Genomic DNA, 13,341 nt, shown 5'->3' with positions numbered 1-13,341 from the left:
TCCCCGTTATAGGAAGGATGTTATTAGAGAAGGTTCAGAAGATATTTCCCAGGATGTTGCCATGAATGGAGGGGTGGTGTTGAAGGAGTGGCTGGATAGGCTGAGATTTCTGTCAAAGGAGTATAGGAGGTTGAGGGGTGAACTTATTAGAGGTTTATAAAATCATTGAGAGTGTAGATAAGATGAATGCCCGGGGGGTCGCAGGGGGATTGAAGACTCGGGTGCACACATTTTGAAGAGAGATGAGAAAGGTTTTAAATAGATTTTAGGATGTTTTATAGATATCCTAATAGATATTAGGATATTTTTACATTTGTGGAATGAACGACAAGGGGAAATGGGAGCTGTGAATACAATTACAATCTTTAAAAGACATCGGCTAAAGTTCATAAATAGGAAATATTTGGAGGCAGGTGCAGTTAGTTTCATTTGGAATTATAGTCGACATGGATTGGTTAGACCACAGGGTCTGTTTCCATGCTGAATAACTTTAAGACTCTAACTCTCGGTGTCTCTGTAAATTGCTCCATGCTCACAACTCTCTCTATCACTGTCACTTCATCAGCTTCACAACTCTTCCTTATCTCTCTAATTCCTCTCCAGCCTCAGAACCCTCACTATCTCTGGTATCACAAAACATCTGTCTCTGTAACATCATCCATTCTCACAATCCTCCTTGTATTTGTAAGCTCCTCGAGCCCCACAAATCTCTGTGCTAAGTGCCTTTCTCTAATTCCAGCCTTGAGGATAGCCCATTTTTAATTCAGATTCATGCACCCTGAGCTCCAGAAATTATTACTAAACCTCTCTGCTCATTTTCCTCATCAAAACATTAACTAATCATGTATCATCTATTCTAATATCAAAAGGTATTAGATGATCACACTGGGTACGTGTGCTTGATGACCAGTATGGATAAGATGGGGGCACTGTGTTAAACAGTTTTATACCAGAGACTCTGACCCCATTTTATTCCGTGTTTTTCTGTGATTCTCTCTTTTCGAAGCAGATAGGAGTGGGAAGCAGTGGAGAATGTAAATGATCCATGGTCTTCATAGTGAGAAGATTCCACCACCATGGGCTGTTTACCCTCCAGCTCCACAATGTCCGATAGCCTATCCAAGCTATCGCGGATCCTGGCACCAGGGAGGTAACATACCATCCTGGATTCATGTCTGTGGCCATAGAAGTGCCTGTCTGTGCACCGACTATTGAATCCCCTGTCACTTTAGCCCTGCCACTCTCTTTCCTCCCACTCTGTGCAGTAGACCTTTCTGTGGTGTTATGAACCTGACTGTTGCTGATTTCCCGAGAGGCTACCCCACCCATAACCTCCCAACAGAATCCCAAGTGGTATATCTGTACCTGTTTGAGAAGGGGATAACCACTGGGGACTCCTGCACTCCCTTCCTGTCTATTTTCTTGATCTGATGGCCACCTATTCCCTTTCTGCCTGTGTAACCCTCACCTGCAGTGTGACTAACTCACTAAACATGCTGACCATAACATTCTCAGTATTGCAGATGCTCCACTCACAGCTCCAGGTCTGAAAAGCAGTTTCCCAGTAGCTGCAGGTGGGTCCACTTCCTGCATACATAGCCGTCAGGGATACTTGAAGCTTCCCTTATTTCCCACATTGTGCAAGAGTAGCACACTACGGGTCTGAGGGCTCCGATCTCAATGTCTCTCTTTATTCATTTAGTTACTCCCATTAAGAGAATTTAAATGAACTAGCAACCTTCCTTCACACAAACATTTCTATTAAAATCAAAAGCACCAATCTTTACTGAACCTGTTATGTTATACTTTAAAAACTGTTAAGAAATAGTCCGCAGGTACCACATAAAAACTGGCTGTTCCCATTGGGATCATGTGAGTTTCTGAAAGGCCTGAACTAAAATGGAGTTTCAGCTTCACCTTCTCCCTGTCTCCCCTCGCTCTGTTTACACCCAACTCCAGAACACTCTCATTGAGCCAAGCAGCCCTCACAGTACAGCCCTGTCATTTTCATTGTCTGCTCATACCTACACTGCCCTCAGTCTCCTGTACTGCTCTAATGCATCTCAATGGGAGCTCAGGGACAGCACCTCATCTTTCAGCTCAGCCCTTTGTAACCCCAGAGTCAACATGGACCTCAGCAGTTTCTGAATGAACAGACAGTTGGTAGAATCTGGAACATTCCACCTGGAAAGGTGCTGGAATTTGAGTCCAAAAGGAATTTTAATGAGAAGTTTGCAGGTAATTGAAAATAAAGAGTTTATAGGTTAACATCATGAAGTGGGTGACTGGATCGAAATCTGACAGTTCTTACAGAGATGAGGTGTAGTTTGGATAAATCTGTGTTCCCTCTCAGGCCAATATCTCCTTCCTCAGCTGCATGGCCCAGAAGGCAGCACATACCCAAAGGGTGATCCAACCACGTATTTGTACATCTTTCTGCGTAACAAAAATATTAGAAATATTTTCCCGCAAACAGAACAGACAAACCTTTCTCCTTCCACATTTAAATGCCAATGATATCCAGATCCTGATGACTCCATCGACTGTAAAAACTTGCTTTTGAGATCCCAGCCTCAATTATTCTGATTTAATATCCTATGAAATGAATTCACAAAACAAAACTCACAGTCAGTGCATGAAGAATATAAAGACATACTTTTCTCTTGGTATGTGCTTGATGTGTAAATGCCTCTCTTCAAATCGCACCCCCCATCCTAGGAAGGGGACATGCACATGCACCTCATCTGTACCTTGCCCCTAATAAAGATGGCGACCATATCCCAGGTCCTATCACCGGCTGAGGGCCGCAGCCATTTTCCCATCTGCTGCAAACGCGGGACTAAGAGTTTCTAATTCAGACTAATGACCCGCACAGAGGGTAATTAAAACTTCCCAGTCTAAAGTGACTCATTATCTCCCTGTCCCCGAGGCCACTCTCCCCTTCCCTGTTTGCATCTCCCACATTCACCAACGGCCAACTCACGTGGCACTGTATCAGCAGAGTTACTGGTGACGTGTCATCCCACTGGCCACGCCCCTCACTCACTCCTATTGTTTGGATGACCAGCTGGTTCCACTTGGTCCACCAGTCCCACCACCTTTTCCTATTGGTCTGAAGCTGCCATCAATCAGCTGGACACCATTGTGAGGTCAGTGGTGGGATCCTCCCCCTGTCCGAATCAAACCCAGAAGGTGTATGGATGGGGTCAATCAGGGACAACGAGCAGAAGGTGCTAGGAAAGCTCAGCAGGTCTGGCAGCATCTGGGAACAGAAATCTGTCCAGTGGCCCTTCCTCAGAACTGATGGGAGCTGGGAAAATTAGAATCCTGACAGTGTGAAACTGCAACAAGGATAGAACCCTCCCCAAGTCCTTACCTTCCACCCAGATACAACACATCATCCTCTCCCATTTCCACCACCTACAATCAAACCGCACCACCAGATTCTTAAGGGGTTTGACAGGATAAATAGTGAGAGGGTGTTTCCCATCATGGGGGAGTCCGAAACCAGATTCTGTGTCAGTCACGGAATCAAGGGTTCCGTTTCAGATTCATCAAGTTTAAGGCGACACCGACGCGGGTAAGGGGTTTCAGTAGCAATGGAGCTGGGGTGAGGAGGAGACAAGCAACGTTTAAGAGATTGGAATTCCTGGTGTTTGTGATTGTGTAGGTGTCTGATCAGAAGGTCAGCTTGGGGTCAGATATGACAGCAATACTGTGAAGAGTGTAGTTCTGCCTTAGACAGTTCCCAGTGAGAGGGAGGGGCTCAGAAGTAAGGGAAAGGAATTTATAAGGCAATGGGTTTAACCATTACAATGTTTCATTGGAGGAAACTGCAGCTAATCGAGTAGTGGGAGTGTGGTAAGCAGTTTGATAACTGAGTAACAGTGGAGTAATGGAGAGGGATGATGGGGAGGGAGAGCAGGGCATCGTCAGTGTACATGTGAAACCCAACATGGTGCTTTTGCATAATGTCACCTCCTGGCATTGTACGTGAGCTACAGGAGGGGCCAAGGACACCAAATGCAAGAAATTCAGAAAGGAAAGGGAGAGCGGAGATGGAGCAGGATTTTGGAAGAGAAGGGCATAACGAGAAAAGACAGAACAAGGAACAATGTCTGTGAATCGGTGAGGGGGACTGATAAGGAGGAGGAGGAAAGAGAGTTGGAAAGTCTATGGTTTAGTGAGATTAGGGTAAAGGGTCAAGATGAGCTCTGATGAGGCTTGACATGAGATTGGAGAAAGATGTCAGTTTAGGACAAAAACCAGGAACACCACGTGAGGCAGTTTGGCTCCGTGGGCTAGTGGGAGGGAGGGAAGCAGCAGATCGGATTATCTCAGTCTTAGTGACAGAGAAAGTCCATGTGCTCCAAACTCTTGTTGTTGGAGAGAAGGATGGAGGAGACAGGATGATGGACAGTGTTTCACAAAGAAACAAAACCTGGTTAATTGATATTTAAAACCAATGAACAAACCTGATGTATTTAACTTTTATCCAGAATATTAAAACAAATGACTGAAGTCCTGGTTCGAATCCCATCTTGGCAGATAGTGAAATCTGAATTCAAGAAAAAAAAACTGGAATTAGGAATCTCCTGATCTCCATGAAACCATTGTCAATGGCGGAAAAAACCCTGCCAACCTGACGGTGGCCCAGCAATCTCCTCACTGAAATAATCACTGCAGAGTTTCAACAAAGGAATAAAACTGGATAGACCATTCGGCATCTAACAAGGCATTAGGAAATTCAACCATAGAATCAGCCCTCTCGATGGTGCAATGTCCTCCAGACTAACATCTGGATTTTGGTGCCAAAATGTGCAGAGCTGTCTCACAGACCAATCAACGAACAGCCTGACATAGTCATACTCATGAAATCAACCCTTACAGACAATGACCAGACACCATCATCACCATCCCTAGATAGAGATTGTGGTGCAGGAAAAGCACAACAGTCAGGCAGCATCCAAGGAGCAGGAGAATCGACGTTTCGAGCCTAAGCCCTTCATCAGCCTGACCTGCTGTGCTTTTCCAGCACCACACTCTTGACTCTGATCTCCAGCATCTGCAGTCTTCACTTTCTCCTGAAATCTCTGGATATGTCCTGTCCCACTGGCAGGACAGACCAGGCAGAGAGGGTGGCACAGTGGTGTACAGACAGGGAGGATTTGTCCTGGGAGTACACAGCATTGGCTCCGGAACTTGCCACCCACCAAGCCAAGTACCCCTCCAGCACTGGCATCGACCAACAATGTAGAACAGGCACGTTCAACACAAAACCAAAGGGCAATCCAACCCAGACAATTTCTTTCTATCAGTCCACACTCGATCAGCAGTAAAGTGATGGAAGATGTCATCAACAGGGCTACCAAGCAGCAGCTGAGTGACACTCATTTTAGGCTCCACCAGGGCCACTCAGCTCCCGATTGTGATACTGCCCTGATTCACAACCTGACATCCAGCTGAATCCCAGAGGTGAGGAGAGTGTGATAGCTCAGTCCCAGTCCAAGACCACTATTTCTAGCTGATTCCACCCTCATCTCAGCTCATATACTCTCATCTACCTTGTGTTATCTCCAGACTTCATTATCCAAACACACTCCTGGCCAGTTTCCCACATTCAACCTCCCTGTAATCTCAAGAAAAACTAAATCTCTGCTGCCCAAGTACTCCCTCGTACCAAACTGTTTGATCCATCAATAGGCTCCTATTCATAAACAACAACATAGATCCACAGAGATGTACAGCATGGAAACAGACCCTTCGTTCCAACCCATCCATGCCAACCAGATATCCCAACCCAATCTAGTCTCACCTGCCAGTACCCGGCCCACATCCTCCAATTTAAAATTCTCACCCTTGATTTAATTCCTTGCTCGCTGCATCACACACCCTTTGAGACCTCGACAACCCATTCTGTTCAAGACTCCCAACGATTTGTTAAATCATTATTTCACCTGTGTGGCTGTTTCTACAGTTGCTAAAGCAGCAAGGTCTGAAATTCACAGTCAAAACCTCACAGATCTGCTTTCCTCCTTTCAGACTTTCCTTAAAACCTGCTTATTTGGCAATGCTTTTGGTCACCTGACCTAATATCATCCTTCTCTGGCCTCATGTCTAAAGTTCCCAAAATATATCTTTGTGAAATTATAAGCATGTTCTTGATTTAGACATTATCTTCAAATCATCACTGTTGCTGAATGAATACTCTGTAATGTCTCTTACCCAACCACATTGTGGGAGCACCTTAACCACACAAACTGCAGCTGTACAAGGAAGTCAAACATCACCCTCTCCACAGGCAACAGGGCTTTGGCATTAATCACTGGTATCTGTGGAAGGAGAAACACAGTTGATGTTTCAGGGAGTGCAAAATAGATTACAGGGAATGAAAATGGTGCAGAATTTGATAGTCAGAAACAGAAGGAAAATACACTTGCTTATTGGAAAAAAGAATTCTTGACTGTTAAAGATTTTCTAGAAAAAAATAATCTGATAATAGAGCAGCACATGGTCAGGGGCTGGGCAGCAGTGAAAAATTAACTTACAAGAATCCCTTTTAAAGTAATAGTAAAATACTAAACAGACCAAAAATACACCTACTGTTCAAGACTGAGGAAGCTAGATTTTGACAAAGTGGCCATGAGCGAGCCCAGAGGTGAATCAGAGCAATATTAGCTGTTATGATCCCACAGTCATAGAGATGTATAGCACCGACACAGACCCTTCGGGCTAACATATCCATGCCAACCAGATATCCTAACCTAATCTATTCCCATTTGCAACTACTTGGCCCATATCCCTGTAAACGCTTCCTAATCATATTATGTATCTATTTAGAGGCCTTTAACATGTTTTAATTGTACCAGCCTCCACCACTTCCTCTGGCAGCTCATTCCACCCACTGCATTAAAGAGTTGGCCTTAAGGCCCCTTTGAAATTTTTCCCCATTCACCCTAAAGCAATGCCTTCTACTTTTGGACACCACTACCCCAGGAAAAACACCTTGTTCATTTACCCTATCCATGCCCCTCATGATTGTATAAACCTCCATAACATTACCGCTCAGCCTATGGTAGTCCAGGAAAAAACAGCCCCAGCCTTTTATGCCTCACCATGGTTAATTAAATACTAATTTTAGTGTGTAATTATTATAAGTTTCAAATAAGTTCAATGTTTAAAATAAAGTTCAAATAAGTTTTGTTTAAAACTTGTGTTTTCAGCAAAACGCTGAGATAACCAAAATGCTTGAGCTATACAAGTCAATGAAATATGCAGGGATGCAATGTACCAGCAGAGTTGATACAAAATGTTGAACCAGATCATGATGTACCTGTGGATAATGGTCAATGGACAAGTGAGAAGGAACATCAATATATAGGTTTAGCCTTGTGTCAGCACTTACAGAGGAGAAAGTTGCCAACTTGGAGAGAAGGGGGCAATAAGGGTGGAGCATAGCTGGGCATTAATAGAAATCAATAAGAAAGATCGTTTAGTATAGGAGCCAGTCATAGTCGGGAGAGATGACCTCACACAATTCAAAGGTACAACTAGTGTAGTAATTTGAATTTTTCCTCACTTCAATTGTTCTGTACAATTGGAGTCCGATTCTTGCAAGATCGTAGAATAAATTGTCTCGCTTCTAGTTTTGGTGGTCTCGTCTAAACTATTGATTTTGTTTTTAACACTATGAACCTGCAGTCCAAGGTCTCTTTGTTCCGCAAGACTCTCCAGGGCCTTGCCATTCAGTGTATAAGTCCTGCCCTGAATCGCTTTTCCAAAATGCAGCACCTCACATTTATCTAAATTAAATCCCATCTGATCAATATCTCATTGCAGTCTGAGGTAACCTTCTTCCCTGTTCACAATACCTCCAATTTTGTATGGCCTGTAAACTTATTTACTTATACCTTCTATGTTGACATCCAAATCATTTAAATGAATGACGAACCAAATCCAGAAATAAACACCCATCTCTCTAGGTTTGAATATGGTCTGTGTAAATCCTGCCCCATGACTTACCAGAGAAACGCTGCACCTTGCCCCCTACAAAGATGGCGGCTCCGCACGTGTCCAGTGAATCGTTGCCCCGAATAAAGATGGCAGCGCTCACTCAGCCCTGGACCCGCGCTGAGGTAATTCCCCGTTTACTGCAAACGCGGGACTGGGATGCTCAAATTTGTGTTTTCCGACATGCACAATTTGTTTATGAAACCTCCCCTCTCATAGGAACACAATTTTTCTCCCGTTTCCCTGTTTATTTCTTTCCTTACCGTATCCTTTCGCTCCATAACTTCCCGAGCATTCATAACGGCGACTCTGCGCCGCGCGCAAGGGTGATCACGTGGTTAAGTCTGGTTCCGCCCATCATTCACTTTGATTGGTTGGAGGACCAACCGCCCCGCCAGGTCCTCCAGTTCCGCCCACAGTCCTTTCATTGGTCCGGTGCTGACATCAATCACCCGGGGTCCCTTTGTTGGCTAGATCATGCGCAGTGCATCCTGCTTGAGCTGATATGTTGGGTAATGTGATGGGAGAGTTGACTGAAGGGAACAATTGGAGAAAGTGAGGACTGCAGATGCTGGAGATCAGAGCTGGAAAATGTGTTGCTGGAAAAGCGCAGCAGGTCAGGCAGCATCCAAGGAGCAGGAGAATCGAGGTTTCGGACATTTCCCCTCCCCCCACCACCTTATATCAGTCCCAACCATTTCCCCTCCCCCCACCACCTTATATCAGTCCCAACCATTTCCCCTCCACCCACCACCTTATATCAGTCCCAACTATTTCCCCTCCACTCACCTTATCTCAGTTCCAACCCTCAGACTCAGCACCGCCTTCTTGACCTACAATCTTCTTGCCGCCCTCTCCGTGCTCGCCCCATCTCCGGCCTATCACATTCACCTTGACCTCCCTGCACCAATCGCACTCCCAGTGCCCCTCCCCCAAGTCCCTCCTCCCTACCCTTTTATCTCAGCCTGCTTGGCACACCAGCCTCATTCCTGAAGAAGGGCTGATGCCCAAAACGTTGATTCTCCTGCTCCTTGGATGATGCTTGACCTGCTGCGCTATTCCAGCAACACACTTTTCTGCTCTGAAGGGCAGAATTCCCTTTGTGTGAGCTCTGCAGTAGATTTCCTTTATTCATGGAGGGAATTCCCTTCCTACTCCTGACTGTATAGCTGTGATTGATTCATCAATGCCATCTGAACCAGTACATAAACACCCCATTTTCACAACATCGGAGATCTTTAGCACATAGTATCACGCTCATCTTTTGAGACAAAAAAGCATGAAATGGAGGCTCAAGGAATCGGAGCATGAGTAGGGCATTCATCCCCTTCAGCTTGTTTCCCCCATTCTGTCAGATCATGGCAGGGCCAACACCTCTTTTATGCTTGATTCGCATAGCCCTCAACTTTAGCAAATTTGCTGATGATACAAAGCTGGGTGGCAGGGTGAAATGTGATGAGGATGTTCCGAGATTACAGGGTGACCTGGACAAGTTAGGTGAGTGGGCAGCTGCATGGCAGATGCAATTTAATGTGGATAAATGTATGGTTATCCACTTTGGTGGCAAGAACAGGAAGGAAGATTACTACCTAAATAGAATCAATTTAGGTAAAGGGGCAGTACAGAGAGATCTGGGTGTTCTTGTACACCAGACAATGAAGGCAAGCATGCAGGTACAGCAGGAAGTGAAGAACCTAATAGCATGCTGGCCTTCATAACAAGAGGAATTGAGTATAGAAGCAAAGAGGTGCTTCTGCAGCTGTACAGGACCCTGGTGAGACCACGCCTGGAGTACTGTGTGCAGCTCTGGTCTCCAAATTTGAGGAAAGACATTCTGGCTATTGAAGGAGTGCAGTGCAGGTTCACAAGGTCAGTTCCTGGAATGGTGGGATTACCTTACACTGAAAGACTGAAGCGACTGGGCTTGTATACCTTTGAGTTTAGAAGACTGAGAGGGGATCTGATTGAGACATATAAGATTATGAAAGGATTGGACACTCTGGCAGCAGGAAATATCTTTCCGCTGATGGGTGAGTGCCGAACCAGAGGACACAGCTTAAAAGTACGGGGTAGACCATTTAGGACAGAGATTGGGTGAAGAAGTTTCTCCTCGAGAGTGGTGGCTGTGTGGAATGCTCTGCCCCAGAGGATAGTGGAAGCCCAGTCTCTGGATTCATTTAAGAAAGTGTTGGATAGAACTCTCAAAGATAGTGGAATCAAGGGTTATGGAGGTAAGGCAGGAAGAGGATACTGATTAGGAATGATCAGCCATGATCATATTGAATGGCGGTGCAGGCTTAAAGGGCAGAATGGCCTACTCCTGCACCTATTGTCTATTGTCTAGAATCACAGATTCCCTACTCTGTGGAAACAGGCCCTTCAGCCCAACAAGTCACACTGACCCTCCAAAGAGTAACCCAAGACCCATTCACCTACCACATTTAGCTTTCACAATTCCTTGGGCTGGAAAATTCTAGCAATTAACTGAGAAAAAAGAATCTTTACATTTTGTTTTAAAATGAATGTTCCCTTCTGTAATGTCCCCTGATTTGAGACTTCACTTATGCTAGAAGATCTAGTCAATATCTTGTTTCCACAAGATCACCCCTTATTTGTTGAGATTCTATTGAATAATGACCTAACCTGTGTAGCTATTCTTGATCGGTCAACCTTTTCATCCTTGAAGCAGCTAAGTGAATCTTTATTGAATGGTCTCCAATGCTGGTTTATCCTTTATTAAATATGGGAGCTAACATTGTATACTGTACTCCAAGTGAGGTCTCAGCAACAGCCAGTGTGGTTAACCAATCCTCAGTCCATACTAATACATTACGCCGATACGGTGAGCTCCTATATTGTGCAATTAACTTTTATGTAGCACCTTATCATTTGTATTTTTTAAATCCAAATGCAGAACATCATTTGCTTGCCCTTTATCAGCCCTGTTTGTTATCTCCTCAATGAACTGTCACAAATTTGTCAAATACCATTTCTCTTTCACAAAACCCAGTCTACCATGTTTCAGGATAAGCTTTTCGAAATGTCCTCCTATTTCTGACTTTTATATTCAACTCTGTCGTATTACCAAAATAGATATTAAACTAACTAACTGGGTGGCGCGGTGGCACAGTGGTTGGCACTGCTGCCTCACAGCGCCAGAGACCCAGCTTCAATTCCCGCCTCAGGCTACTCTCTGTGTAGAATTTGCACATTCTCCCCGTGACTGCGTGGGTTTCCTCCGGGTGCTCCGGTTTCCTCCCACAATCCAAAAATATGCAGGTTAGGTGAATTGGCCATTTTTAAATTGCCCGTAGTATTAGGTGAAGGGGTGAATGTAGGGATATCAGTCTGGGAGGGTTGTGCTTTGGCGGGTCGGTAGGGACTTATTGGGCCGAAGGGCCTGTTTCCACATTGTAAATAATCTAATCTAGTCTATAGTTTCCTGATTTCTGTCTCCCTTTCCTTCTTGAACAGGCTCATCAATCCACTGGATGTTCCCTGTATCCCTTGATTCTGGAAAATTCCAATCAATGCCTTAAATATCTCTGCAGCCAGTTGCCTTAAAAATGTTTGATCCAGGCCATTAGGTCCTGTCTGCCTTTAGTCCTATTAGTTGGTCAATACTTTGTCCCTTGTGACAAAGACTGTTATAACATTTTACTTCCCATGTGTAACTCGTTTATTTGCTACCTTTAGGATGATAACGGTATTCTCCTTCATGAAGATCAATGTAAAATATCGGTTTAAATTATCTGCTGTTTCCCTGCACCCATTATCAGTTCCAGAGTCAGAACCTCCAAGGGTTCAATGCTGATTTTAGATACTCCATTTTTCATATACCTGGACAACTCTTGCCATTCATTTTTGTTTCTTGTCAATTTAATTACATGGTCAGTTTTCTTCCTTTTTACTCATCTGCTGCTATGTCATTTTTTCCTTGTGGGTACTGCCCTTGACTGCCTTTAATACCAACGGGTGGTTCACCTTTCTCTTCGAGTTCTCCATTTTGCCCTAAATTAACTTTTGCTCAGCGTTATGTTTAAAAAACCCATCATATTACAGTGTCCGAGCATGTGATTTGTTTAAAATATTGGATGCTTCAATGTTCTGATTGGGTTTTACTGTTTCAAAGTAGAACTGAGATCATCTGGAAAGGAGGTGGCAGCTGATTCACTGTTAATTTCCAAAATTAATTTGAATACTTGCAAAAAGAAATTATTTGCAACACTGAGAGCAGGGGGCTAGCCAAGTAGCTATTTTAAGAAGGCAGCACAGTTGTGATGGGTTGAATAGGGGCCTCTGATTTCAAAAGCAAAATGTGATCCAAATGGTTTCCTCCCACAATCCATAGAAGTGTAGGTTCGGTGAATTGGTCATGCTAATTTGCCCATAGTGTCCAGCGATGCACAGGTTCGGTGCATTAATCAGGGGTAAACATTGAGGAATAGGTTTGATTGGAATACTCTTCGGAGGGTTGGTGTGGATTTGTTGGGCTGAAGGGCCTGTTTCCACAATGTAGGGATTCAATGCTCTGAGTAATTTTGGGGATCTAACAGAATCCTGGTATGCAGAGGGTTCTCTGTTAGTTAAAATAGTGTTGTACACTCAGCTTATGTTACCTTCTGAAGCAATTTGAGGTTGACTGCTCTGTACAATTTCTCAGAACAGATGCTCTGGAACCAATCAGGGATCATCTGATAATGTGATTGATTAATGAGCTCAAAATAAGTGAAGCTTTTGGTAAGATTCAATGCAGCGTGATAGAATTTAGTTTTAGGGTGAGGAATTTGCTTCTTCAACTAGTATCCAAATTTAAAGGCATTCACAAGGGTATAAAGTAGCAGTTAGCTAAACTGGAATAGGACTATAGTTAGAATGTTAAAGCAGAAGAATATATTCAGTTATTTTATAATTCTCAACAATATCTATTGACTTGTAAAAGAAATGCACGATGAACAGCAGTGCACAGCTGAGGGAATTATGAGGGACATCAAGTTGAAAGAAAAGATGCACAAAACTGCAAAGGTGATAGTAGACCAGAAGGTTTAAAAATTTCAAACTATCGAAGGATGAACAAAAAAAGATGGAAGATAATTTGTCCCTTGTTAGGGAGACTGTTATAACATCTTTGCTCCCTTAATACCTTGCTTATTTCCCATCTTTAGGATGGTAGCAGTATTTTCTGGATTAATAAAATAATTGGGCAAATTAACCCACGAGTTACTCAGCCTAAAACAAGGTAGGGTTTAAAGGGATATGGGCCAAATGCTGGCAAATGAGACTAGATTAATTTAGAATATCTGGTCAGCATGGATAAATTGGACCAAAGGG

The 13,341-nt window shown here is 43.9% G+C and overlaps 1 long non-coding RNA gene across 2 annotated transcripts in view; it reads right to left on the bottom strand.

Annotated features, from left to right (window-relative positions):
- The window catches only part of LOC140485508 (uncharacterized), a 55,009-nt gene extending 46,670 nt beyond the window's left edge, over positions 1-8,339 (bottom strand). For both annotated transcript variants that reach the window (XR_011962374.1, XR_011962373.1), the window contains exons 1-4: positions 8,274-8,339; positions 6,226-6,332; positions 4,476-4,558; positions 2,488-2,595 (exon numbers count right to left, since the gene is read on the bottom strand). This is a non-coding gene — a long non-coding RNA (uncharacterized lncRNA). The remainder of the gene's footprint in view (positions 1-2,487; positions 2,596-4,475; positions 4,559-6,225; positions 6,333-8,273) is intronic.
- Positions 8,340-13,341: the final 5,002 nt, after the last annotated feature.

This window comes from Chiloscyllium punctatum, chromosome 14, assembly GCF_047496795.1.
Source record: "Chiloscyllium punctatum isolate Juve2018m chromosome 14, sChiPun1.3, whole genome shotgun sequence".
Lineage (NCBI taxonomy): Eukaryota > Metazoa > Chordata > Chondrichthyes > Orectolobiformes > Hemiscylliidae > Chiloscyllium > Chiloscyllium punctatum.
Note: the sequence above shows the minus strand (reverse complement) of the source record. Positions and strands in the feature narration are given on the sequence as shown.